Genomic DNA, 25988 nt, shown 5'->3' with positions numbered 1-25988 from the left:
TTCATTGACCATTTTTCATCTCTAGGAGCTATTTCAAAGTTCTTTAAAATGGTGGTTATATTGCCACCATTTCTCAAGTAGGAAGAAGGCCCTGGTGATAGTCATTCCAAGTACATAAAATAGGTGCCATTGGAGGATTATGCCCCCAGAGCTATAGAACTATCACAATTTAAAAAAGAAAGATCTTAACACTTCATTTATATGTTCACTACAACTTAACCCAAGGAAGGAAATTGTAGTATCCAATATGCGTTCTGCATACAACATATGTATGATGAACTTTCAAAGGCTCACATGAATTAAGCACGTCTTGGATGCCACATAATCCCCAGATCCCTATATAAATTTGCCATATTAACTTTCTTCCACAACGAGTAACAGAGCTGAGTCTTCTGGATGATCCAAATCATACCTAAGGAATGAAAAAACAAACTGAGCATGTTATTTATTGTGATGTCAACGAAGTACAACAAACTGTTGTTGCTGTTGTTATGTTGGTGATAGGTTAGGTAGGTGCAAGCTCTCCCTGTTTTGAATCACATGTCATGGTCTGAGTGTCACAGTGGGGATGGTCTAGCTGTGTGACTTTGACCAGTGATTACCAACACTGGGCATCATTTTCACCCTCTTTCTTGCATTACATGCACCGGCTCTAAGAGGATAGAATTACATTACGGGTATTATAGGAAAATGACTTGCCACTCATTTGAAAGTGTCATTTAAGAGAAATAGTTTCAAGTGTGTGTGTGTAACAAAGTAACAGAGCATTGCTCAATGTTGATTTGTCAAAAGATTACAATTTAGCCCTTGAAATAAACGTTTCCCAAAATAACAGCATTTGGGAAACTTTGAGCTCTGTTTTAGTCTTTTCACAGGAACTAAGAGGTCTTTCACATTCTGAAGGCGGAATACTGAGTAATAAGAGAAACAAGAAGTCCTCAGTCTCCATTGCTCTGCCTGGGGACCCACTGGACTATTATTAGCATGGGATACAAAATAGATTTGGTAAACATTGGAAAAGTCTTGCCAAGCAGCGTCTCAAAGACATATGGTCTTTTGTAAGTGCCATGATCATTATAAACAAGCAAGATGTTCTAATTAAGAAGAAGCCTTTGTAAGGCAACTTGCTCTGTAACTTAGTGCTGAGGTTCTGAAACAGTCAAAACTCTGGGGGCTGGGTAACCCCTACTCCTCTTTCCATCCAGACTCTTTAATGCTGAAATACTGAACTGCCATCTCCACTTTGACCACTAGAGGGAGGGCAACTACGTGGAATCACTCAGCCAAGGGGCTGGATTCTCCAATCCATGGTCACTCTGGGCTTCAACACAGATCCATCTATCCTAGAAACGGATTTTCTTTGGCTTCTTGAGGGAGTGGAAAGGTAGAGGACTGTGTTTTATCGATGCACATCAGCCCCATCTTTTATATTCAGTGGAGTGATGGTGCGGATATTATTTTCTTATTTTTACAAATCTCACTAAGCGTGGCAGAGAGCTGGTCTGAGTGATAGAATGAAGAAACCAACAGGCATTTCTTTTTGAATCTTCCCTGCCCTGTGCTATTTGTTGGGATCTTCTACTACAAGATCATTTCTTTTGAGTTAATGAATCTTTACAACAGTTTCGTGGGATAGAGGTTGAACTGGAAGTACTTTAGTAAGTCTTCCACCCTAAAATTCTAGGATTTGTGTATTTCCTCAGCTGGAGTGTTCACTTTTTGAGGGGAAAGGACTATGATTTTGATAAAGCACCTATTGCCACCACTGATCGCCTAGAAAATACTCCCTAAAGAACCCCTGATTGAAATGATGGATAAGACTTGGCTCGTCTAGAGGATTATTTACTATCAGGGAGCACTGTAGAACACGGGAAATAGTTTTGATTCTCAAAGCCTATAACTGTATCTCCTCAATAGTGTTTTTTAATCTGTTGAAAGTCAGGTCTGTTATGGTTAAACAAAATGCTCAGGAGCCCCACTCACTTTCTTCTCACTGTGCCCACCTTCTCCACTGTTCATACAAATATACCCATCATAGGCATACGTGCCTGCACACACACACACACACACACACACAAAGGTAAAAATTTTACCAAATGACATTATGCCAAACAACAAGCAATTGTGGGAAAAAAGTCTTTTTCATCCTCATAAAGCAGTAACAAGGAATACAATCAATTAAAAAGAACTATGTATGATTCACTAGTGAGAGAGCTATTTAGAAGTCTTTTATAACATCATGTAATTGTAATCATAAAAGGTAGAAATAGAAAAAGTTTAGAGAGGATAGTGGTATTAAAAACCAACTTTTTTTTTTTTTTTTGGTTGTAATTTTTTTTCATGAAGGGAAAAACTGATGCTGGAGAATCACACAGGTGGTTGTTGGTGAGCCAGGACCAGGACTTCGGTCTCTTGGCTCCGAGTCCATTTTATGATGACTTGCAGCAGAAATATCAGGGCAAGCTGTCCCTACCATTTATAAGTTGATCTTTCTACCAGATTCTAAAGCTAAACTATGTAAAAACTTAGAATCTGAAAAAGAAGCTCAGTTGGAAAATATTCTTAAATAAAAAATGAACATAGGACACAAAAAACAACCCTTCCAGAAAGAGCATAATTCTAATAGGAAACAAAAAAAATGCCTAAAAAGAAACTATGGAATGAGAAGACTTTGTTGTTACCAATTTAGACCCATTAATAACAAAGATACGGATACTCAATAAATACATGGTTTATATCCTGCTTTCGACTAAGTCACAGAACTATGAATTAAGGGCATAAAGGTAGAGCTGAGGCTGCTTTGTGTTTAATTTGATACTGTCCCTTTAATATAAAAAATGTGAAAATATCAAAACCTACCATAATTAATACTAATAATAGAGTTGCCGTTTCTGTTTGGTGAGACTACAAATTCAATTAATTCTGATGCTGGTTCCAATAAGCTCTTTATGAGTCTAAAGGGATTATTAACACGGTGAAGTTTGAAAGATTGAATCACAATAACAATTTCTTGCAAGATTTTTTGAAGCTTTGAGAAGGTTTGCTTTCATGAAAATAATCATCTATTAACCTAGTGTCGTAGCAGGAGCGAGTGAAAGAGAGAGAGAGAGAGAGAGAGAGAGAGAGAGAACAAAGGGAAGAGGGATAAAAGGTAGGGAAGGGAATGGTTTGCCTCATTTGTACCTCTCCTCCAAGTGAAAAGTCAGTGCCAAAGTCAGTTTTTTTTGTTGTTTTGGGCTGACTCCAGAAGGACAAGTTCTGTGTAGGATTCATTTTGTAAGACCAGGATATTTGACAACTTGCAAACGACTGTGGCCTATTTGCGGTGCGTGTGTGCACCTGTAGGTACAGGGACTCAATCTGCCTGGCCTACAGGCTACGGTTAGGTCAATGCAAATGTGCTGCGTTGGCGCGCATGGTAGCAGTGATGCTGGTGGAGACAGTGAAGAGCCCTTTTGTAATCGAGCACTAAAGGAAATTGTGACGATATTTGAGAAGGTCCTCCAAAAAGTAGTAGCAAAGCCTCTATTGGTTTATTAACTAATTTAGTTCTAGCTCTTACAGCATCATGGGTAGAATGAGCCCACTTAGGAATCAATAGGGTTTTCAAGCCAGGGGTGCTTAGCCTTAGGTTGAGTCATTACACTTTATTTTCAGGTTTGTTTTTCGTTTTTTGTTTTTGCTTTTAAAATCGTGCTGAGTTGAATTATTTCTATCTTCTATTTTACAGAAAGCTATAGGGACCAACATTTTTCCAGTGTCCTACTACTGGTGTAAGGGTTGTGCTATCCTTGCTGTAAAAATGCCTCCTGCAATTCCCATTGTCTGTCTTCTCTCTTAGCCACGCGGATGTATATAGGACATCACTGTAGGCTCAATAGAGTTTCTCTTACAGGAGTCTGAGTTCTTCAGCTTTCTGCATCCAGATCTCCTGCATGCCTTGCCCCTGGCTGGTTGATTCTGTAGTGACATGGTAACTGGACACATCTCTCTTGCCTGGACGTGGTCAGTTCCCAGGCTTCACCACCAATCCTGCTGATTAGCCATGTGCCAATTAATTTAGGCTCAGAGCCAGGTGCTGCTGGTGACATCTTCTTGCTGGATGACCCTTTGTCTACTCCGAGGGCATCCCACGACTAGTCTGTTCTGATTCGTACATGCCTGTGGGCTGCTTGCTCAGCTCAGCACACTGGAAAGGGCTGGTCATTTCCTCCCCTCGATAGGGACAGGACAGCAGAGCCTGCAGGCAGAGAGCTATTAGAATGGCTGTTTCTTGAGTACAATCAAGCCCTTTCTTTATGGTCTTTTCCTGTTTCTCTGCTTCCCCAAGACTCCTTTGCATCTATCAGGGATTAAAGTGGTGCCTTAGGCGCTTCAAAATCTGGAGAAAGGCTGGAGGCCTTTGAAAATCCCATTGCTTCTACCCCCACTCTGTCCAGCATTTACACAGACCTCACTGGTACCACTGTAGTTCTTCCATCAAGTCTGACTTTCTTCCCGGAGTAAAGTCGTCACTGGGTTGGGTGAGTTGGCTGCAGGGAGTAGAGAGGCAGTTTTTCACATTGTACTAATTGAGTCATAGGGAGGGGAAAGGGGTTTAAAAATATGCATTGTCCTTAGTAACACAGAAATGTTATATTCTTGTTTGACTATGAGGAGAGGAGAAAATGGAAGTGGGAGAACAGATTCTGGGGTCTTGAGCTATGTGGGGAGACCAGTAAGGGCTTCTCTTGGTTTCCCTTAGTATGATCAGATTTTATCACTGCATATCTTTTCTGGCTCTTGGAATTAGAGCACCTAGAGGGACAATGTCCCATGGTGCCAGGTGAGTCCCCCCGTTGTCATCAGGAGACAGATATAGGAGCATTTTCAGCATCTCTGTCTATTGTTAGTTGAAGATCCTAGAAACAGAAGAGCAGAGAAATAAAAAGTAGGAGGAGAGGCTACTCTGGGAGTCCTTACAGAGTGCTGTCCACAGAAGATTGTCCCATGGACAGTGTCATCAGATCCTGAATTTCACAGGTCCTGGAGTTGAAAAGATCCCAGGATCATTGTTAGGAGTAATGTAGGCATTGAAGGTATCCTTTGGTCCACAGGAGTTTATGACACTATGCAAACAATAAAGTCAAGAGGTGGAGAATTGGAGCAAAAATTGCTCAGATGATCCCTAAAACTTGCTCTCAACAGTAGGGATGCTGACAATGACTGACTATCCAGTACCTTTCCACCTGGTTTTGAGCTGGGGCTGCTCCCAATGAGCTGGGAAAATAGATGACCTTGTCTTTCAGGTCCACTTGGTCTCGGCCTGACTTAGTGATTCCCATGGCCAGGGGCACAGATAGAAACTGGGAGGCAGAAGAGTGCCGAGGAGGGAGAGATGCCAAGGAGATGTTTCTGGCGATGGAGCAGCTGGCATCCTGCTCTCATTGAGATTGGCTGGCCCAGGAGGATCCTAATTACTGTGCAACTGCTGCCTCCATAATCATGGTGACAGGAGCAGCGTGGGCCGGAAGGAGGAGAGGGAGATAGAGCTGGTTGATGCTGAAGATGGTATCGGAATCACTGTTTTTGACCCGGCAGCTAACAGGAGGCTGTTGCCAGCTGCCTGCTAAGGTGGAACCAGCTGCCACCAAGAAAAGGGCCAGCCCCTTCCTGCCTCATCATCATGGGGTGTACCAACGCCAGCCTGCAGGTCCAGCTTTGGGTCCTCTGGCTGCCAGCTAAGTCTTTAGGACAGTTCTCTTTAAAGGAGACCCAAGGAGGAATTCAAAATACAGTGAGTGTTCAAAGACAGCCAGGCTGGGAAATGAACCTAGATTAAAAAACAACAAGCAAGAAACTTTTGTTTCCAAATCAAAGAAAGGACTATGATATTTATTATTTAGAGATATTGGTGAGATACTCTCTTTGATTTGAGTAATCAAAGGAGAATCTATTTATCCCTTCCTCAGTCCTCATGCTTCAAGTGAGAGGTTCCCCCCACCTTTGGATAAATTCCCAGGTATAGGATTGAATAGTCTCTTGGATCATAACACCAAATCATACCATTGAGGCCAACTTTCCATTGAAGCACGAGAATCAGCTGAGGGTTTGTTTGCAGGGAAATCCAGAAATAAACCGGGGATATGAGAACCAGGGGACATGGGCATGAACATGCGTGAGGAGGGAGACAGTTGCCTGAATCTTAGGCAAATACTAAGGCTGGCCTTTTACAGGGACTTCTGATGAGGTGCTGGTATCCTCTGTAAGTCTTTTGAGTGTTTTCTGGCTTCTGATACCAAGGAAACTTCTAGAAGAAGAAATGGCATAATGGATTTGTTGGCTGATTTTATTCCCCTCGGAAGACCGATGACTCGTTACAACACGGTGCTAACTCCTGAAAAGCCAACTTGCCATGTTGGCACTTGGAGTAGCTCACTGGAGGAGAAGTCTCATGGAGTCCCAGGACTTAATGGCTTTTTATCCACTTTATTAGTCCTCTTTATTCTGCACAGCATTGCGGCATTCATTGGCTGTGGCTCCAGAGCATTACACAATCACTGCATTCCCTGTTACGTTGTACTTTTGGGTTTCCCTGTGCGAGGCTGGTCACTCTTCTTTAGTCTTCTCAGAATTTATCTGGAGAGGATGGCTCCTTTCCAGTTGCTTCACAAGATGGCAGGACAATGTTGAGAATGGTGGAGTAGGGAGGCTGAGGCTAGTTTTTTGTGTAAAGAGCCACTACAAAATAAACTTGGCTATTGGGACACAAACTTTTTGTTCCTTGGGCTCTTCTCTTGATTCCTTTCAAATCCTTTTAGCTTGGTTTATGAGACCAAAATGTGATTCCAATAACCATTCTTCCTGAAAAGTGTTTCTTACACGTAGTCATGAGAGATTGAAATTTTACCATGAACTCTTAGCTTATCCTTTGAGGTCATTTAGAAGAAAATAGGGCTTGAGTCTTGTTTCCACCATTCCAAGAATGTTGTAGTGGGTCCTGGTCTTTGACATTCTTAATTTACGATGTTGATAGGGAGGTAGAATTGGGATTTGGAAAAGACTAAAACTACCATTGTGAGGTACTGTTATCACCATAACATTCTCTCTATATCCTGGCTTTCAGTGTCCCAGAGTCCTCAGAATGGGGCTATGCTAGACACATTGGGCATGGTTGGCCTGGGACCTGTCAAGCTGTGAGGTAGTTGATTTTTCCCTTAGATGATTGAATTCAAACAGAAAATCTCAGAAAGGTAAAAATACAATAGGTGTTGGCATGATAATAAGTATAATTTGAGGAACATAATTAGAATCATGTATTTGGAGGCAAAGATAATTAGTAGAGTAAATGACATCATATATATATATATATATATATATATATATATATATATATATGGCTAACTCTAATGGATCATGAATCAGTTACTGTTTGTTCACACATGGAATCATTTTGGCATTTTGAGGGGAAACTGTGCTGCCTGGTTGACAGACACCACTGGAAAGTATGCTATCTCCCCCCTCCCACCCCCCGGGTCTCAGAATCTCCTCACTGCCACCTTTGCTCTGAATGGTTTTGGTACTGGGGATGGGGATGAGAGTTAGAGGTAGATATTTCTCTGTTTTCCAGCTTCATTTCTACGCTGGCTCAGTTCTTGGTAATTTCAGAACTGTTTCCAATCTAGGCTAGATATATTAATAAAAAGTCATGTGATTCATGTAAAAGAATGCAATTGGACCCTAACCTAACACCATATACAAAAATTAACTTAAAAATGAATCCAAGACCAAAATGTAAGGTCTTAAACTGTAAAACTCTTAAAAGAAAACAGAACAAAAGCTTTATGATATTGCATTTGGAATGATTTCTTGGAGATGACACCAAAGGAAACAAAAACCAGATAAGTTGGTCCTTATAGAAATTTAAACAATTTTTGCAGCAAGATGTAATGTTGACAGTACAAAAAGCAATCCACGGAATGGGAGAAAATATTTGCAAATCCTGTATCTGATTAAGGGATTAATGTCCAGAATATTTAGAGAATTGTTAAAACTTAACAAAAAACAACCCCATCCAAAAGTGGGCAAAGAACTTGAACAGACATTTCTCAGAGAAGTTACACAAATGGTCAGTAAGCACATGAAAAGATGCTCATCTTCATTAATCATTAGGGAAATGCAAACTAAAGCTACAAAGAAGTAATGAGAGTCCCTCACATCCATTAGGTTGGCTACTAATAATGACAACAAGACAAAATAAGCAGTGGCTAGGATATGGAGAAATTGAAATCCTTGTCCATTGTTGGTGGGAATGTAAAACTGTACAGTTGCTGTGGAAAACAAGATGATGGTTCTGCAAAAAATTAAAAATAATATTACTGTATGATCCCACAATTCCATTTCTGGGTATATACCCTTCAAAATTGAAAGCAGAACATTGAAAAGATATTTGTACACTCATGTTCATAGCAGCAGTATTCACAATTACTAAAACATGGAGGCAATCCTGAGGCCATCAAAAAATGGGTAGTACCTACAATGGAATATCATTCAGCCTTGAAGGAAATGCTGACATATACAACATGGATAAACCTTAAGGACATTATGTTAAATGTTAAAATATCAGTCATTAAAAGACATATTGTATGATTCCACTTACATAAGGTATTTGGAATAGTCAAAATTAGAAAGTAGAATTGTGGTTGCCAGGGGGTGGAGGTGGGGAGGGAGAGAGTGGAAGTTATTATTTAATGAGTTATAGAGTTTCAGTTTTACAAGACAAAGATGATCATGGAGATGTATGATAGTGACCACAACACTATGAATGTATTTAATAGTACCAGAATGTACATTTAAAAATGGTTAAGATAGTAAATTTTTTGTTATGCATATTTTACTGCAATAAAAAAAATTGGAAAGGTTAACTGATTACTTACCACGTTGCCCTCTGTACTCTAATTAGTTTTGTACACACATTTTAATGTGTGTACACACATTTTAATCAGAGTTGATCAAACAGTTGATTTAATATGGTGTTAATTTGCTATTTATAAAACCTAAGTGCTGAATAAAAGGTAAAGTTATGTAAATTAGTGTATATATATATATATATATATATATACATGTGGAATAATATATAAGCATTACTAATTATGTTTACAAATGGGAAAGCTCTCAATATATAATGAGTACCAAGATCAGAACACAAAATTATGTACTGTGGGGTCTCATATCTATAAAAATATGTGGAGAAAATAAACTTATAAGAAATAGAACAAAACATAAACAGTGGTTATCTGTTGGTAGTGAATCTGCAGGTAATTTTTCTACAGTTAACATATACTATTTTTATAATCAGGGAAATATTTTTATAATGAAAAAAATCAGGATGCCCGGGTGGCTCAGTGGTTGAGCATCTGCCTTTGGCTCAGGGCGTGATCCTGGAGTCCTGGGATCGAGTCCCACATTGGGCTCCTGCGAGGAGCCTGCCTCTCCCTCTGTCTATGTCTCTGTTTCTCTCTCTCTGTGTCTCTTATGAATAAATAAATAAAATCTATTTAAAAAGTCATGTTTTATATTTAGATAACATCAGATATGTGTCTCCTTTACATCTGATCAAAAGGTTGACTGATGATGGATAAAATCGGATGATGGATAAAATTAGGGCATTAGATTCCTGATCAGGAGTATACCACTATACCACTATTACAAAATAGTTCCTAAAGATAAAAAAAGATCTATCTTAAAATATCTTGCTTAGTGCCTTTTATAGGCACATAATCTGCCATGAATTGGAAGCCTGCCACCTGGGGCAATACAGCTTAACAAATGAGGTTTATAAGCCTTCCTTCACTTCATCTTGGTAGCATTTTCTTACTGAGATGTAAATACCAGAGCTGGTGAGGTGGCAACACTAATTAACATTGGAAAATATGCTGGGGGCTAAGGAAGAGTCACAAGAACTATCATGGGCTATGACTGCAGGTAGAAAGCAGGTGGAAAGGAAAATAATGCTCATTCTTCCACCCTTTGAGAAGATAGATAATATTCCCTGGATCACGTGTAGAGGAGAAAAAAAGTATATCTTGCTGACCACGGAATTTCCCTTATGGGAAGTTTCCATTCCTTGGCTTTGTGTCTGGGTTGGCCATTTTGGTTGGGGAAAGCAAGCCCTCATGGCCCAGATGGTATGAGTGCGAGAAGTCTTTGCTGAATGGGAACTGAATAGGGCATTTGGAGTACAGGGGAAGGAGAGAGGAGGAGGAAGTTAATGTGTATGTGGGGGGTGTTAGCAATGGAGAGAGTATTAATAGAAGGCACTGCTGGCGGAGTGATGATGGGGATAGCTATAGAACTTGAAGAGCAGAAATCTCTCTTCTGCTGATTTGTGCTGCATTGTAAATAACCATCCCACCTCCTCTGCCAGCATCACCTTGAATTTTCAGTAGAGTCAGCTACATCCTATGGCCACGTATGAGCAGTCTTTTTGGAAAATCAAGAAAATCAAGAAAGGTCATTCCATGAATGAGTTGGCATAAAGAGGAGAGAAGAGGAAATGATCACAAGAAAGAAAAGATACATTATTAAAATTTCAGTAGATAGCTGGAACCAAAGACGGCAAGGTAAAGCATAAGTCTTCAGAGAATGCCCAGAAACAGGCATCTGGGCTACAAGGAGCAGAATCAAAGGCAGGATCACTCCAGTGGACATCTGTGTTATGTGTGCATGTTTACAGGGCCAGATATTTAATAGTTAAACACTTGCAGATTGATTAGTTTTTTGGCTAATCATATGCCCAGTCCATGAAAAGCTCAGCCCGAAGTTTAGATTTTTATCAGTTCACAGGTTTAGTCTTTCCCTGCTTGTTTGAAGTAATGTAATTTGTGGTTGAGATTTGCAGCTGTCAATTATCTGTTCTCCTGCCAATATTAAAAAAAAAATGGGCATGGGAAGAAAATAACCATAAAGACATTTAATCAGTTACAAGAAGGAGGTTTATCTTTCCCTACCCGGTCATATTTTCCAAAAAGCCTTCAGAGAGTTTAAACTGATTAATATTTGTCATGTCAAAACCACATAATTGCAAGTCAGCCCATTAACATGCCCATGGTCTAACAGCCCAGGACAGAGCAATCAATTTATCACTAAAATTTCATTTGTTTATTGCCCAAACAAATAAAAGAGCGGGATTGGAAATGATGTCAATGCTGTTAGTCATGATTTAGGGGGGCTCTTATTTTCCCTTAGTAATTAAAGCATTGGATCCAGGATATTTCTACTTGTAAGAGCCAAATCCATGAGTATTATAGTGGAGCACAGCCTATCAGCTATTAATCAAAGTATTTAAAAGTGAGAGTGAGAGAACTCATTTTGGACAGTTCAGTTTCTTATGAGTTCGGAGAGCTTTCTTTTTTTAGATACTTTCTTCCTATCCACTCTGTTTTTTTTATTAGGTGATCTCATTTTATTGGGACCAACAAGGAAAAACCAGTACACAGAGATTATCTGTCTTTAAAAATGCACATATGGAAGCATGATTACAGGTTGGAGTATTAAACTAAATATGGCAACTAAAGAGTCAGTACGAAGTAGGAAATTTGGCTTTTAGTGTATACTTCATTTCTTGCAAGCTCTGGGATGTTGGGCAAGTCACTTGGCTTTTCAACTCATGATCCAGTATATTGGATGGATATAATGTATGTCCTACCTGAACACATAGGATCAAATGAAGTGATCACCTGCCTGCTGCTGTAGATATCGAGTACTTTCTCTCTATAGCCCCTTGATCAACTTTATTTTTCTTCATAGCATTTATCACTACCTGAACTCTATTACGTGTACGTGTTTGTGTTTTTATGTTTTCTTCATCCAAATAGAGAGTAAGCTTCATGAAAACAGTTCTGTGTTGTTGCCAGCACTAAGGCCGTGACTGGCACATGGTCTGTGATCAATAAAATTGTTGAAAAGGTGAATCTGAGCTATAGGACCTAAGGTTATCAAAAGGAATTGGATGCAGCCTGCTGGTTAAGTTCTCTTGTCAAGATGCCATGGTTCAAATATCTGCTCTACTACTTTCTGGCTGTGTGGGTATCAGTCTCAGAGAAATAGAAGCTGTTGGTACAAATCTTATGGAAACAGATAGAGGTGCCCCAGAGTTGTCCAATACCAGCATAAAAGTGAAATCCCAGCGACAGGAGGGGGGAGAGGGAAACTTGGCACCAAAACCCTCAAAATGAACGCCATTCTTTTAAGGATGTCCTCATCACCACTTCTTTTAACTTGGGTAAGTTAATTAGCTGCCTAGAGCTTCAATTGTATCTTTTGTCACGAGTAAAATAGGCCTAATGATAGTTCCCAACTCCGAGTTGTCATGAGATTGAACAAAATAATTCATGTAAGGTAATCACAGGGCCTGAGTTCATTGTCAGTTATTGCTGTGAGTTGGTGGACTCAGCTTTTCCAAGCTAGGATGAAAAAAATTAGATGATGTCACAACAAAAGCTTACGATGACAAAGGTTTGTTGTTGCTGTCTTGTGACAGTGCTATCTCCTGGTGATCCAGTAGGACCATGTGGTTATGTTTGCTGAGCTGGTACTTTTGAGGAGGGAGGAGGTCAGACTGAGTGAAGATTCTTGTACAGAATGACGTCTTGTCACTATCATATTGTCTAAACCCATGGTTCAAGTAACAGGACAGTGGTGAGCCATGCTGAAGTGGTTGATGAGTTACTTTGGTGCCAGTGGGCTGTGAGGAGCCTGAATCAGATCACCATCTGGGTAGTAATGAAAGTGGTGGGGGTGCTGGTGTCACAGGCTAGTAAGACAAGAGAACAGAGTCAGGTGGTTCCGAACTTGTGTGGGATTTAGCAGGATGAAGTTGTGCTTCTGTTCACATCTGAGCCTATTCCCCTGCTGCCTTAGATCTACGAAACCTGGTAGCAGAAGGAGATTAGGGGTGAGGAATACAAAGGAAAGAAGCTAACATTTACTTAGCACCACCCCTATTTGTCAGGCATTGTTAACAATTTTTTTAAAAAGGTTTTATTTATTTATTTGAGAGAGAAAGAAAGAGCATAAGCAGGAGGAACAGCAGGTAGAGGGAGAAGCAGACTCATGCTGAGCAGGGAGCCTGACATGGGGCTTGGGGCTTGGGGCTTGATCCTAGGACTCTGGGATCATGACCTGAGCTGAAGGCAGACCCTTAACCAACTGAGCCACCCAGGAGCCCTATAATTTCAAAAGATAACTTCTCTGGTCTATCATAATCCTTGGGATAAGAGTTTGTTTATTTAATAGTTAAGGACCTGAAGCTGAGGAAGTTAAAATAACTCATTTGGGGTCAACAGCAAGGAAGGGATGGTCCAGAAGTGTGAATTTAGTCCTTCCTGGCTCTGTAGACCGTGTCTTCCAATGTGGTAGTTGACCTCCAGGGGAAGCCCTCCAGGGCCTGGATGGGTTCAGCACTTGGATCTAGAACTTGGCTCTACCACTTGGCAGCAAATGAGGACACTGAGCCCATTGCCTTCTTGCATGTTTCCATCTAGCTCAGCATCCAGACTGGATAGAGCCCAAGATAGAAATACATAGGCTGATGAGAAGTAGACTTTGGGGAACCAGGGAAGCCTTCCCTGCCCTGTCTCTGCCACTTGCTCCCCAAGACTATCCTGATTTGGGAGCTCTTCCCATATAGTCCCATAAACTATTTGTGGGTGTATCTGTTCTGTACCTGACACGCTGTTTTCTGCCTATCTTCTTATGTTCTTCAGAAGGCTGTCCTAGGTAGTATGTGGGCATTTTGCCCCTGTAACCCTGAAGATGTTGGACTACCTTAATGATATATTTTTTCTTCTTCATGTATATCAGTTTAACTTTAATTTTTTAAAAATTTTAAAGTGATTTTTGAGGCATTTCAACTGGAAGGCTTCTTAAGGACAGGGCTGATTTTTGAGCTGTGAAAGCAGATCTACATGGGGAGTAATCAGAAGCCCACCTTTCATAGTTTCTCTGTGTGCCGTCTGTAGATGTTTCGATGCAACCTTTCTGATCAGAAGCTGACCACCTTGATAAGCCTGGATTGGTGACAAGGTATCCTTTATTTTTAAAGTGTGGAATTCAAGCCTATTTGTATAAATACATTTCAGAGGAGTGCTGGTGTGCACATCTTTAAGAGAATGATGCTCATTGTGAGTGCCAAGTTCCCCCCTGCCCCTCATGTCTCTGGGATTTCATTTTTCTTCAATAACAGCAAATCTGGGGCACCCATTTCTGTCTCTATAATGTTTGAGCTGTCTGTTTCTGCTCATCTGAGACTGGTAGTCAGCAATACTTGAGGAGAAAGCACTGTAGAGTGGGAGAAAGTCATGGTTTTGACAATGTTAGGGAGGAAGAATTTTGAACATCCATATTACTGTCCTTACTGGATCTTATTTTACTTAGAAATTGCCTTCCAGTGTCTAAAAAGATTGCTTTGCACCTGAAAAAAAATGGACCAAATTTGCTTACTCTTAATAGGAGAATGCACCAATTTCAGCTCTCTGCTGGTCCAGAGAAAAATGTTTTGTGCCTCTCATTCCACGTGCATCAAGAATCAAATGCCCCAGCGGAGCCTTGACACCTTCTCATGAGAGCAGTGAGTGGAAGGCTTTTGTTGCTAAGATCAAAAGTGTTCCTTTGGTTTTGAAGTTTCAACCATAACTTCACTGAGTGCAAGGAAAATCCTCATGCTTGCTTTATATAGACCATCTCTGGCTTTGCATTTTCCCTGGCAAGTCTGTGAAGACCAACTTTTCTCTCTACAAACCTGGGAATGCAGAGGACCCTTTCTCTGGGAAGTGCTGGTACTGCTGGAGCAGTTTGGGGCTTTCCTGAGAGATTTGCTTATGCCTCTGATTTGCAATTAAAAAAAAAAAAACCTGGGAAAGTCTTTCTTCTTTGTGGTTGAGACAGTAGGTGAAACTCAGTGGAAAAAGTTGGTAGCAGGAGAAGTAGAGTAAACCAGAACTGGGAGGGGGGTTGTGATGGAGTAAGGGGAGTGAACGTGTCTTTGGGTCTTCTACTTCTACCAGTTTTGTGAACAATTCCTGTCTCCCTGTAATGTGTGTTAGTGCTGTTTGTCCCTGTTATTATGTCTTTCTAGGCTTTGCTTACAAAAAGCCAAGAGGCCTGCTGAGGAACCTGATCTACTTAACAGCTCGAAGGGGCAAGTGACGCATCAGTCCTGAAGTCATCCTCATTTGGACAGCAGCCTGCTCTGTTATTTGGGAGTCACTCTGCAGGGACAGGGAACAGGGACAGCTAATATTTCCTGAGCACTGGCGATGCATGAGGGGTTGTGCCAGATGCACCATGAACTTCCCTCACCGACTCCCCCAACACCCTCAGGCATCTGGCATGACTGTCATTTCCATGTTACAGGTGAGGCATTTGAGACTGAGGCTGGTTCTATGATGCACGTCGCCCAGCTCCATGCAGCCAATCTGTGCAGGAGCTGGGATCTTGACTCTACAGGCTGGGCTTTTAACCAACTTACTATCAACAGCATTTCTTCGTTTTTCTGTGGATGATGTTTGCTGTGGGCTGTTTAATGACATTGTCAGTGAAGTATCACAACTGATGAGAAGGATGCAGGTGGTTTTCGTGTTCAGTCTGCACGTGCCTTGTAACCTGTTCACTGGGGCTTTTGCTCCCTCTTGCATTTCATCACATTTCTGTCTTGAAACCAACGGGTTCTCTTTGCATATGTGATAAGAAACCTGGAGCAAAGAAAGGGAGCCACCATAGGCCAACATCCAGAAAACCAAAAACTCCCTAAAGACTGATCATCAGTGTTTGGCTCCAGAGGGAGACTTTGATGCTAAGCGTCAAGAATTCAACCTTCCTCATCATTTCACTCACATATTGGGCATATAATTTGTGGGGGGATTACAACTTGAATCTTCTTAGGTGCCTCTGGTTTCTGACACAGCAGCAGGTTTTGAATCCATGTTTTTTATTTCCCCTGCTGCTTAATCTCCAGAGCGACCGATTTATAGACGGGAGGAGTTTTTACTTTATCTATTCCAACCACATTCCCACTCTACGCCTTTGTATCAGGAAGCAGCTTCGACCGTCCGTTGCTCAGTGCACATTTGCTGATGTGCGTTCACTTTTGTGTGTGAGTATGTGCATCTGGATATTCCTGAAGATGCTGGAAACAACGGTGAACAAGTGTAGGAGGGTGAGGACCTATATTGTATAACAATCCCAAGGCACTGAGGAGGCTGCGTTTGTTGTGAGTTAAAAGGTTTATACAAAGATTTTCTTAGTAATGTCTAAGATTTTAATAGGGTAATTAATCTTTCTAAGTGTTAGTGCCAGATTATGGGATCAGCTATTATCCCTGGCTGCAGAGTAATCCTTTGTGTGTTGCAACGAGCAGGTCTAAGTGAAGAGAATACTCAGGTTGCCAAACAAAGATATGGCTGCAGCTAGCTTGTTTAGGTTTTTGAACACATTTTCTGGTACAGTTAAAAGAACCCCTGTTTCCTTGGGACTATCACTGCCCTGTAATAGCCATTGAGTTGAGGGGAAAGGCAGAGAAATAAATATACATGCTTTGTGCTTTTTCATTTCTTAACAATCAACTATTATTATTTCGAGAATAATGACAGCCAGATTCATGGGAGACCTTATTTAAGCCGGAAAATACAATTTAACAGAAAGACCTGCAGGAATAAGGGCAAAGGTTTTCATCTAATTCCAAAAGTTCCGCCTCTTTCTCTTGCCTTAATCAAAGTTTAGTGAGAGTGGCCAAACCATCCAGAAAGCCAACAAAAATCAAAGGAAAACCATAGCAGCTAATGAGACTTGGCTGTGGTCTTTAAGCAAGATTGATTATTTAATATAGCCTATCAAAATATTGATTGGAAATAGATGGCTTATTTCATTGCGTTTTCCATATATGTATGGAAAAATACAAAGTTCAGGACACACTGTAACATGTGAAAATCCTGCCGGCATGATCTTGTTGCAGTCCAGCCAATCACCTCTGCCCTGAGCTGGTTTACACTTCCCCTTGGCCTTGACTAGGTTCTTGCCCTGGCTGTCTAAATGGAGCAGTTATTCAGAACTACGTGTCCATTGGTTTGGCAACCGATTGTAGTTGCTGATTATTTTCTCCAAACTGCTCTCTTCTATTTAGGTGACCTCTTACAGTCCTCTACTGCTAGGATCACTGCTCTGGCAGAAAGTGTGTGTCTTTTGAGCTGTAACTCCTTCCTGGTCCGTGGGGCCATACCCCTTGCACTGGTCCACTGTTCTGATTGGCTGCTTACCTTAGAAAGAGGCACTACGTCCCTTCTTTCTGAAACAGTGCCTGTATTTTGTGGTTAAATTCAGCTTACATTTGCAATCCACCAGAGGGTGTTGATGGGCAGTGGGGAGATAATCTGTAGCTTATTTGCCTCTTATACAGAAGTGATAGGAGAATGATGACTTAAATAAAATGCACACAGTATATTCCTGGGTTTGGTAGAGCAGTGTGCTTTCTGGAGAGTTTTAAGTGGGAAGAAGAGCCTGGGCTGGGTGTTCTGGTGATCTTAAAGTCACATTGGTGCTTTAGTTCTCTCTCAGGCAGCTACATCATCTCTCTCTCTCTCTGTCAAGAGGCCAGACATCTAGTACCTGAGCTGATGGGAGGAAGGTCAGTGGAGAAAGGAGAGGAGTGCTCAGAAAGTAAGACCTCGATCAGGACACATGTGAATATCAGCACACATGCTCCCCTAGATGGTACATGAAGCAGCTTGGGCTGGGGTGCATGCCAGTGTAGCCCCATGTAGTATATAATGCTCACACTAATATTACCAGACTGCAGCTACTGTTGACGGGGATGTTATCCAAGGCTGTTTAATGAAGGTCAAGTAAGAAATTGTGCTTTCCCACCAATGGGGCTTAAAATGCTCCCCTGGTTGTCACCACCCTGCAGAATACTGATCATGGTGCAGGAGGGGGTGCATCCGGACAGCAGGTGCAAACATGTGAGGAAGAGCTACAGCATCAAGCAGTCAGTCCTGCTAACAAGTAGGCAGCAGTTAACATTTTGCACACTTTGTACATTTTACACAGCATACTGATGGGAGGAAAACATCCTGGAGAAACCAATTGATGAAGACTGATGATTTAAAATGACCATTCAGCTTTTGTGGCTAGAAAGCTTGAGCTTTTGGGACAACTCTCAAGGACAAGCTTGTTTGGAGGTGTTCCAGAGCCAATGGGGACAAGGGGGAGAGGGATCAGCACACTCTGGAGGGATTCAGATTGGAGAAAAGGAGGTATTGTTTGCTAGATGAGGAGGAACAGGACATTGAATTTAGGAAATGTACAATTCCCATGATTGGTGTATGAAGGTCTTATTTCACAGTGTGTATTTCAACATAACCTTCTATTGTCTTACTAAAACTCTTAGTGTTGTTGGGTACCTGGTCTGCATGTGCACTCTGTGACTACTCCAGGGAAGATTCTGGGTCCCCTATTGGCCCAAATGGAGAAGTATAAGCTTAGATAGTAAATGACCTGACAAGCATGACTTTGGAGTGGTAGGCTCAATTATATCCTCAGTGGGCAGTCATTTTGAGTAAATCCTCATCTATACTGCGCTTGAAATATTGTCCAGGACATGCTGTTGTTGTGGGTGGGTAATAGTCTTTCCATGGGCTTTCCCCCTACCCATTGTACAGATGAAGAAAAGGAGCAGGATAAAGAGGGTGAGATGAGGGGAGAGCATGGGCTGTACTTCCTTTGAAGGAGAGCAGGCTAGAGTAAGATTTCATTCTGACCCAGTCTTTGCTCTCCTTGCTAATGGTCAAGTATCCATATGCTGGAATTAATATTTTTTTTTATTTAGTGGATTTATGGAAACTCCAATGCAAGTCACCAAGAATAGTGAAAAGTCAACAGAGAATCAGCTCAATGATGGGAAGAATGATGACCAGCTCACGTTATTTATCATAGTTTTTCATGTTTCAAAACATTCCCAGTTACAGAATCACTTTCTAGATGTGAATATATTTATCAATCCAGTTTATAATAGTCCTGGAAATATCTTCACATCAGTTATAAAGATACCATTTTTCATGGAAGTCCTTTGCTTTTATTCCCTCCTAAGATTTTACATTTTTTAAAAAAAGATTTTATTTATTTATTCATGAGAGACACACAGAGAGAAGCAGAGACATAGACAGAGGGAGAAGTAGGCTCCTTGAGGAGAGCCTGATGCAGGACTCAATCCCAGGACTCCGGGATCACATGGGAGAAAAACATCCTGGAGAAACCAATTGATTTGGTTTCTCCAAAGGCAGACGCTAAACCACTGAGCCACCCAACTGCCCCTAGATTTATTTTTAAAAGATGATCCATGGCCCTGGTAAAAAAAATCAGAATGTACAGTAATAAAAAGCATAAGGTCTAAAATCAGGATATACAAAATAGTATATAATAAAAATTAAGTTAGATTGATTTTTAAAAATTTTAACTTTTGTGAGCATTGTTTTTGTGCTGATCTCACATTCTTTAAATAGAAATCTCAAATATAGGCTTTTAATTTGGAAGCTTCTTTTCTTCTGTCTTTGCTTTTAAGATTACGAATACTGGTCAAGGGGCTGTGGGTGGCTCAGTCAGTTAAGCATCTGACTCTTGATTTTTGGCTCAAGTCATGATCTCAGGTTCATGGGATCCAGCCCTGTGTTGGGCTCCATGCTCAGTGAGGAGTCTGCTTAAGATTCTCTCTCCTCATTAAAAATAGATCTGCCTCATGACCCAGCAATTGCACTGCTGGAGATTTACCCCAAAGATACAGATGCAGTGAAACGCCAGGACATCTGCACCCCAATGTTTATAGCAGCAATGTCCACAATAGCCAAACTGTGGAAGGAGCCTCGGTGTCCATCAAAGGATGAATGGATAAAGAAGATGTGGTCTCTGTATACAATGGAATATTACTCAGTCATTAGAAACGACAAATACCCACTATTTGCTTCAACGTGGATGGAACTGGAGGGTATTATGCTGAGCGAAATAAGTCAATCAGAGAAGGACAAACATTATATGGTCTCATTCATTTGGGGAATATAAGAAGTAGTGAAAGGGAATAAAGGGGAAAGGAGAAAAAATGAGTGGGAAATATCAGAAAGGGAGACAGAACATGAGAGACTTCTAACTCTGGGAAATGAACTAGGGGTGGTGGAAAGGGAGGTGGGCAGGGGGTAGGGGTGACTGGGTGACGGGCACTGAGGGGGGCAGTTGATGGGATGAGCACTGGGTGTTATGCTATATGTTGGCAAATTGAACTCCAATAAAAAAAAAAAAAGATTCTCTCTCCTCCACTCTCTCTACTCCTCACCCCCATTCATGCTCCCTCTCTCACTCTAAAATAAATAAGTCTTAAAGAGTATTGCTCAAATGGGTCTAGTTCTTAATAGCCTTAAAACTTTTTTTTTTAATCTTGGAAAATGGTCCATCAGGAAAAGTTTTGAGAGAGTTACACAGATTATTTTAAAAAATTATCTACTCTCTTTCTCAAAACTATCCATTCTTGCTTCCATTTGCTGCTTTGGTTCCTAGTAGATGCCACAGAACTTCACACATGTGCATTAGATATGTATAGTCAGGGGATTAATGAAGTGGCTACAGGTCCTATTTCCAACTCCTAATTAGAGACAATCACCTGAGGGATTTGCACCACTAAATAGACACTTCAGTTCTCAGTTTATAGTCCAGCTCTGGTGAGCAAATACATACTTCTCTGAAGCAATTCCTCCTTCCTCTGTCCCCAAATTCCTTCTTTCTCCCCTTTCTCCTAGCCTCCCTTCCCTTGTTACTCTCCCCCTTCCTTCCTTTCTTGCATTGTTTCTTTCTTGCTTGTTATTTTGTGTAGAATTCTTTTTTTTTTTTTTAAAGGTAAATAAGAGGTCTGATTCTTGGAACAAGAAACAGCATTTCAGAGCCAAGTAGGCTAATATCATTAAACACACACAATTAGCCAAGGTGCTGAGGAGGAATAATTTATAAATTATGAAATTACCAGGGAGTAATTTTATGAAGAGAAATAGCAATTTTATTATGCTATTGGCATATGTCAACATACATTTACATGCATAGACATGACTATTTTTATTCCCCAATGCTTACTCCTATCACAGGGAAGGGTCCTTGGAGATGATTCAGTTCATCCATCTTACTGTACAGAAGAAGAACTAAAAACCCCAAGAACTGAGGCCACTTGCTCAGAATCTGAGCCACATGTCACAGCTGTGCACAAAACCCAATCTTCAGACTTCTGAGTTTCTCCCACCATATCACAGGATTATGTATTTGTTCTGCCTGTCTTTCCCCCAACCTTATTTGGGGAAAAAAAAGCTATAAGAAAACTGAAAGAATAGTAAATACTATAATGATTAATGTACTCTTGCCAATATCTCAATATACTCTTCATTACTTGTTACCATTTTGCCACAATGAGTTCTCTACCTTGGGTCTTTCTGTCTCTGTCTTCCTCCGTATGTATGTTGTACATATGTGTATCTTTCTTTTCTTGCATTTTCTTTTTCCTCCCATCTAGGTTGTTGGAAAGGAAGTTGTGAACATCACTCTTAATTAGCTCGGGATGCATCTTCTAAGAACAAAGTCATTCTTCTACATAAACACGATGAATTATCTCAATGTAACATTGATATAATATCATTGTATAATATTGTCAATATTCAGATTTTCCAGCTCTCCTTGCAGTATCATTTGGTTTTTCTTTTTCCTTTTCTTTTTTTTTTTTTTTTCTTCTAATGATCTGAGTAAGAAGCATGCTTTGTACGCAGTTGTCATAGCCTTGTAGCTTCTTTTAATCTGGAATGACTCTCCCATTAGGTGTTTTAGGATCTTTTATAATACTGACAGTTTTGAAGACTCAAGTCTAATTGTCTGGTTGAATTTGGAGTAGTCTGATTGTTTCCCCATACTTAGCTTCAAGATAAGCAGTTTTAATGCAAAAAGACTTCATGGGTGATATTATGCTTTCCCATTGCATTGTGTCAATAGGCAACATGTTGTCAGATTGCCCCATTGTTGTGGAGGCTAACATTGACATTTCTTTTGAATAAATTTATATGGACAAAGATATTTAAAGGCCATGAAAAACACTGTGAGAAGAAAATCATCTTGCTCTGAGGATCCTATATATTTGTAATAGGAGAAATCACACAGTCAAAATAGACTTAGAAGCCAATTTTGGATCATTCAGAGCAGTATGTCTCACCCCTGGGGCCTTTCAAGTCTGGTAATGATGTTCATAGGTAGTGACTTATCCAACTTTCTTTGCATTAGGAGCACTTTTATAACTATACTAAAATTGTATTTCAGTTGACTAACTCTAGTGTTAGCAAAATCCTTCATTATAGGTCACAGTCATCTGGAATGGGAAGCAGAGAAGAACCTAGGGGACAGGTTCTACAGGAGAGGGATCATAGAGGAACAGGCAGCATTGGAGAAGAAAAGGTACCAGAAATATTGACATTGCTTGGACAATTCACAGATTTAAAGTCTGTCTTGTCAAAAAACATGTCAATATGTTGAGTCACTTCTCACTCCATCATCAGGAGATGAAATAAATAGGTTTTCTTGAATACATGAATGATAAATTTTGGTTACTTCTCCCAAGCTGATTTTGGAACCTTTAAGGAATGACAGATAATTTCCCCTAGATCCTTGGGCTGATGGACTTCTTTCCTGTGTTTCTCTACCTTGTCTCCTCTGTGCTTTGCTCCTTGATTTATTCTGACCTCATTACTCATCAGTCCTTTTGGCTCTGGCCCACTGGTCAGTTCAATGTAAATCTAGTCTCTCCTGTTCTTGAACCTCATTTTACTTTGATTTTTCTCTCCCAGACAACTCTCAGGAAATACCCTCTTCATTAATTTAGCCTTCTCTTCTCATATACATCTGCCTTATATACTCTTTATCCTAACCTATACCTAGGAACCAGAAAATTGCCTTTGTTTCTAAAATATAGTATCTGATCCTAAGTTATCTCATTGTCAATGTAATTTTATTAAACATCAAATGGATCACAGTATAATGTTAGTATCTCTCTTCCTTCTGTACAGGAATTACCCCCCCCCCACTTCATACCATGCATTTTGAAATATTGAACAATTCATATCATTTTTTATGTCATTTTTTAAAGAAAGATTTTATTTATCTATTCATGAGAGACACACAGAGAAAGGGAGAGACACAGGCAGAGGGAGAAGCAGGCTCCCTTCAAGGATCCAGATGTGAGACTCGATCCCGGAACCCCAGGATCACTCCCTGAGCCCAAGGCATATGCTTAACCACTGAGCCACCCAGGCGTCCCAACTCATGTCATTTTATAACTATAGGTATGGTAAGGCCCAAATCAGAATGGCTTTGCTTATTCCTGCTAAGTGTAGATGGTGTTAGTTCTGAGAGCATGGTTTCCTAAGAGAAATGCAAAGTGTTAAGTGCACGCATGTGGATTCTGAGATCAGGACTGATGGGGGTGCATTCTGAAGTGAAGAGAATGGCTGCTTTACATCTGGCAACTTATCTTCTCCTTCTATATCCCAACCTCAATAATACTGATCAGTCTTGAATGCTGAAAGCTCTTCTAATAGCTAATCATGATTTAACTATTAATTCATAACTAAAAATCTTGAGCACTAATAATCTTTTGAGGATTAGTGATGATGCCTTTAAGTATGGGTAGGAAAAAACCTATGATGAAGCATGATTGGAAGGTGTGTTTTGGTGTTGGTGGCAGACTGAAGGAGGGCTTTTCTTATATCTGACAGATCATGCTTGATTTGACTGATGCACTTTCTCCCTCTGTGATTTTGAAAATATGATAATTTCCATGATTTTTCTTGACTATTTGAATGGTTCTTGCAAAAATATGCTCAGGTTCTGTTGGTTTTAAAGAAAACAGAACCTCTCAATCCAGTTTTAAAAATAAAACCTATTGTTATTTTTCCCTTTGTAAAAATTCTATAATTTAACATCTAGTATGTCATGACCATATTAGTTTTGGTATATTTTCTTAGGTTTTTTTTTTTATTTTTTTAGTGAAGAGTTTTACTCACTTGTATTACATAGAGAAAATGTACATATTCTGTATAATAACTTTTTAAGCCAAAAATTATAAAATAAGAATTTCTCTTAGTAAGTTCATAGTAATCATTTTAATGGCTACACAGTACCCTTTTATAATTATGAGGCATAATTTATTTCATATTCTTTATTGCTTGTATGGTGTATATCCTTAAACACAAATAAATAAACAATAAAAATCTTTGTAGCTAAAGATTGTCTTACATTTAAAAATATTTCCTTGGGGTGTTGTGAATATTGATATACAACTTTGTGAAAGAGTAGTAGTATGTCATATTTCTGTTATCAATATATATGATCACACAATACATGTATATGTGAAAATGTAGGTGATACTTTCACTATCAACATTGTATATTATATTTTTTCAAGAGACTGCTAATTTTATAGGCCAAGCTTAAAAATATTATCTTGTATTTATTGCAATACTAAGAAGATGCAACTTTTTCCATGTTTTGTGATTCAGATAGATTTCTTCTAAATGAGTTATCTGTTTGTCCTTTGATCATCTGTCTTCCAGAGTTTTGATGGTTTAAATATCAGATTTTACATGCTTTTTAATAGAACAAAGATAAAAGTCATTTGGCTCTTTAGTCTGTTACAGTTTTTTTCCTGGTTATTTGCCTTTTGGTTAGCCTGGTTTTCTCTCTTTCTTCTCCATCAAGGAGAATCACATTTAAACTATAAAGAGTAAAACTTACATGAGTAACAACTGAAGCTCAAGAAGGTGAGAAGCATTGTGCTTCTTCAAATGTGTGAAACTAGTCATTTATTTGATGAATTACTTTTCTTTTTTTTTTTAAGATTTTATTTATTTATGAGGGAGAGAGAGAGAGAGAGAGGCAGAGACAGAGGCAGAGGGAGAAGCAGGCTCCACGTAGGGAGCCCGACGTGGGACTGGATTCTGGGTCTCCAGAATCAGACCCCAAGCCAAAGGCGGCGCTAAACTGCTGAGCCACCTGGGCTGCCCAGATGAATTACTTTTCAAGGTAATGAAAGAACTTGAAGATGCAATCATGGACAGAATATCTCTCATCTTTGGGGAAGAGGGTATTTCAAAAATTAGCAAAAATGCAGATCTAAGTTTACTTTGCTGGTATTTTGATGGCATTCTGGCAAAATTCTAAATCAACTGTGTATGAGAATTCTTCACAAAGAGGCACTTGGGTGGCTCATTTGGTTAAGTGTCTGCCTCTGCTCAGGTCATCATCTTGGGGACCTGCGATCGAGCTCTGCGTTGGGTGCCCTGCTCAGCAGGGTGTCTGGTCTTCCTCTATCCCTCTCCCATGCTTGTGCTCTCTCTCTCTCTCTCTTATCCTCAAATAAATAAGGTCTTAAAAAATTCTTCACAAAATGAAAGGGTGGCCAGTTAGAATGAGTTCGTAAACAATAATTTATGTCAAAGTAACGATTTTTGCATGGGTTTTGCATGGTTATTAGATGGAAGGAATTCTGTGAACATAGTCTATTCTCTTTCTGCAGGGCATTCAGTGGGAACTTTTATAATATTCTTACAGGCATGATGGAGAAGTGTGGCTTGGATGATAATCCTGTTAGGTGGATTAACAACTAGTTAAGGAGGTCACACAACAGGATACTGATTGACGGGAACTTCAAGTTGTGTTCAACAGGGCTCCAATATAAGCTATAGCTTAACAAACACTTTTCTAATTACTAGGATGGAGAGATCAAAGCCTTCTCACCAAATGTGCATAGGTTCCAAACTGAGACCCTTAATGAATATGCTGGATGAAGGAATCTTTCTGAAAAATCTCAGTTGATGGAAATCATGGTCGTAGACACACATGTAAAGTATGAGGAGTTCAGTTGAAAACAATGAATTGAGCAAATATAAGATG

At 40.0% G+C, this 25988-nt stretch overlaps 1 long non-coding RNA gene across 1 annotated transcript; it reads left to right on the top strand.

Annotated features, from left to right (window-relative positions):
* The first annotated feature begins 12553 nt into the window (after positions 1 to 12553).
* LOC144306392 (uncharacterized) lies at positions 12554 to 19316 on the top strand. The gene is made up of 4 exons (XR_013373467.1): positions 12554 to 12678; positions 14001 to 14064; positions 14491 to 14608; positions 15116 to 19316. It is a non-coding gene; the product is annotated as an uncharacterized LOC144306392 (long non-coding RNA).
* The last annotated feature ends 6672 nt before the right edge of the window (positions 19317 to 25988 follow it).

The sequence above is a fragment of the Canis aureus genome, chromosome 37 (genome assembly GCF_053574225.1).
Source record: "Canis aureus isolate CA01 chromosome 37, VMU_Caureus_v.1.0, whole genome shotgun sequence".
Classification (NCBI taxonomy): domain Eukaryota; kingdom Metazoa; phylum Chordata; class Mammalia; order Carnivora; family Canidae; genus Canis; species Canis aureus.
This window is presented reverse-complemented; position numbering and strand designations above follow the sequence as displayed.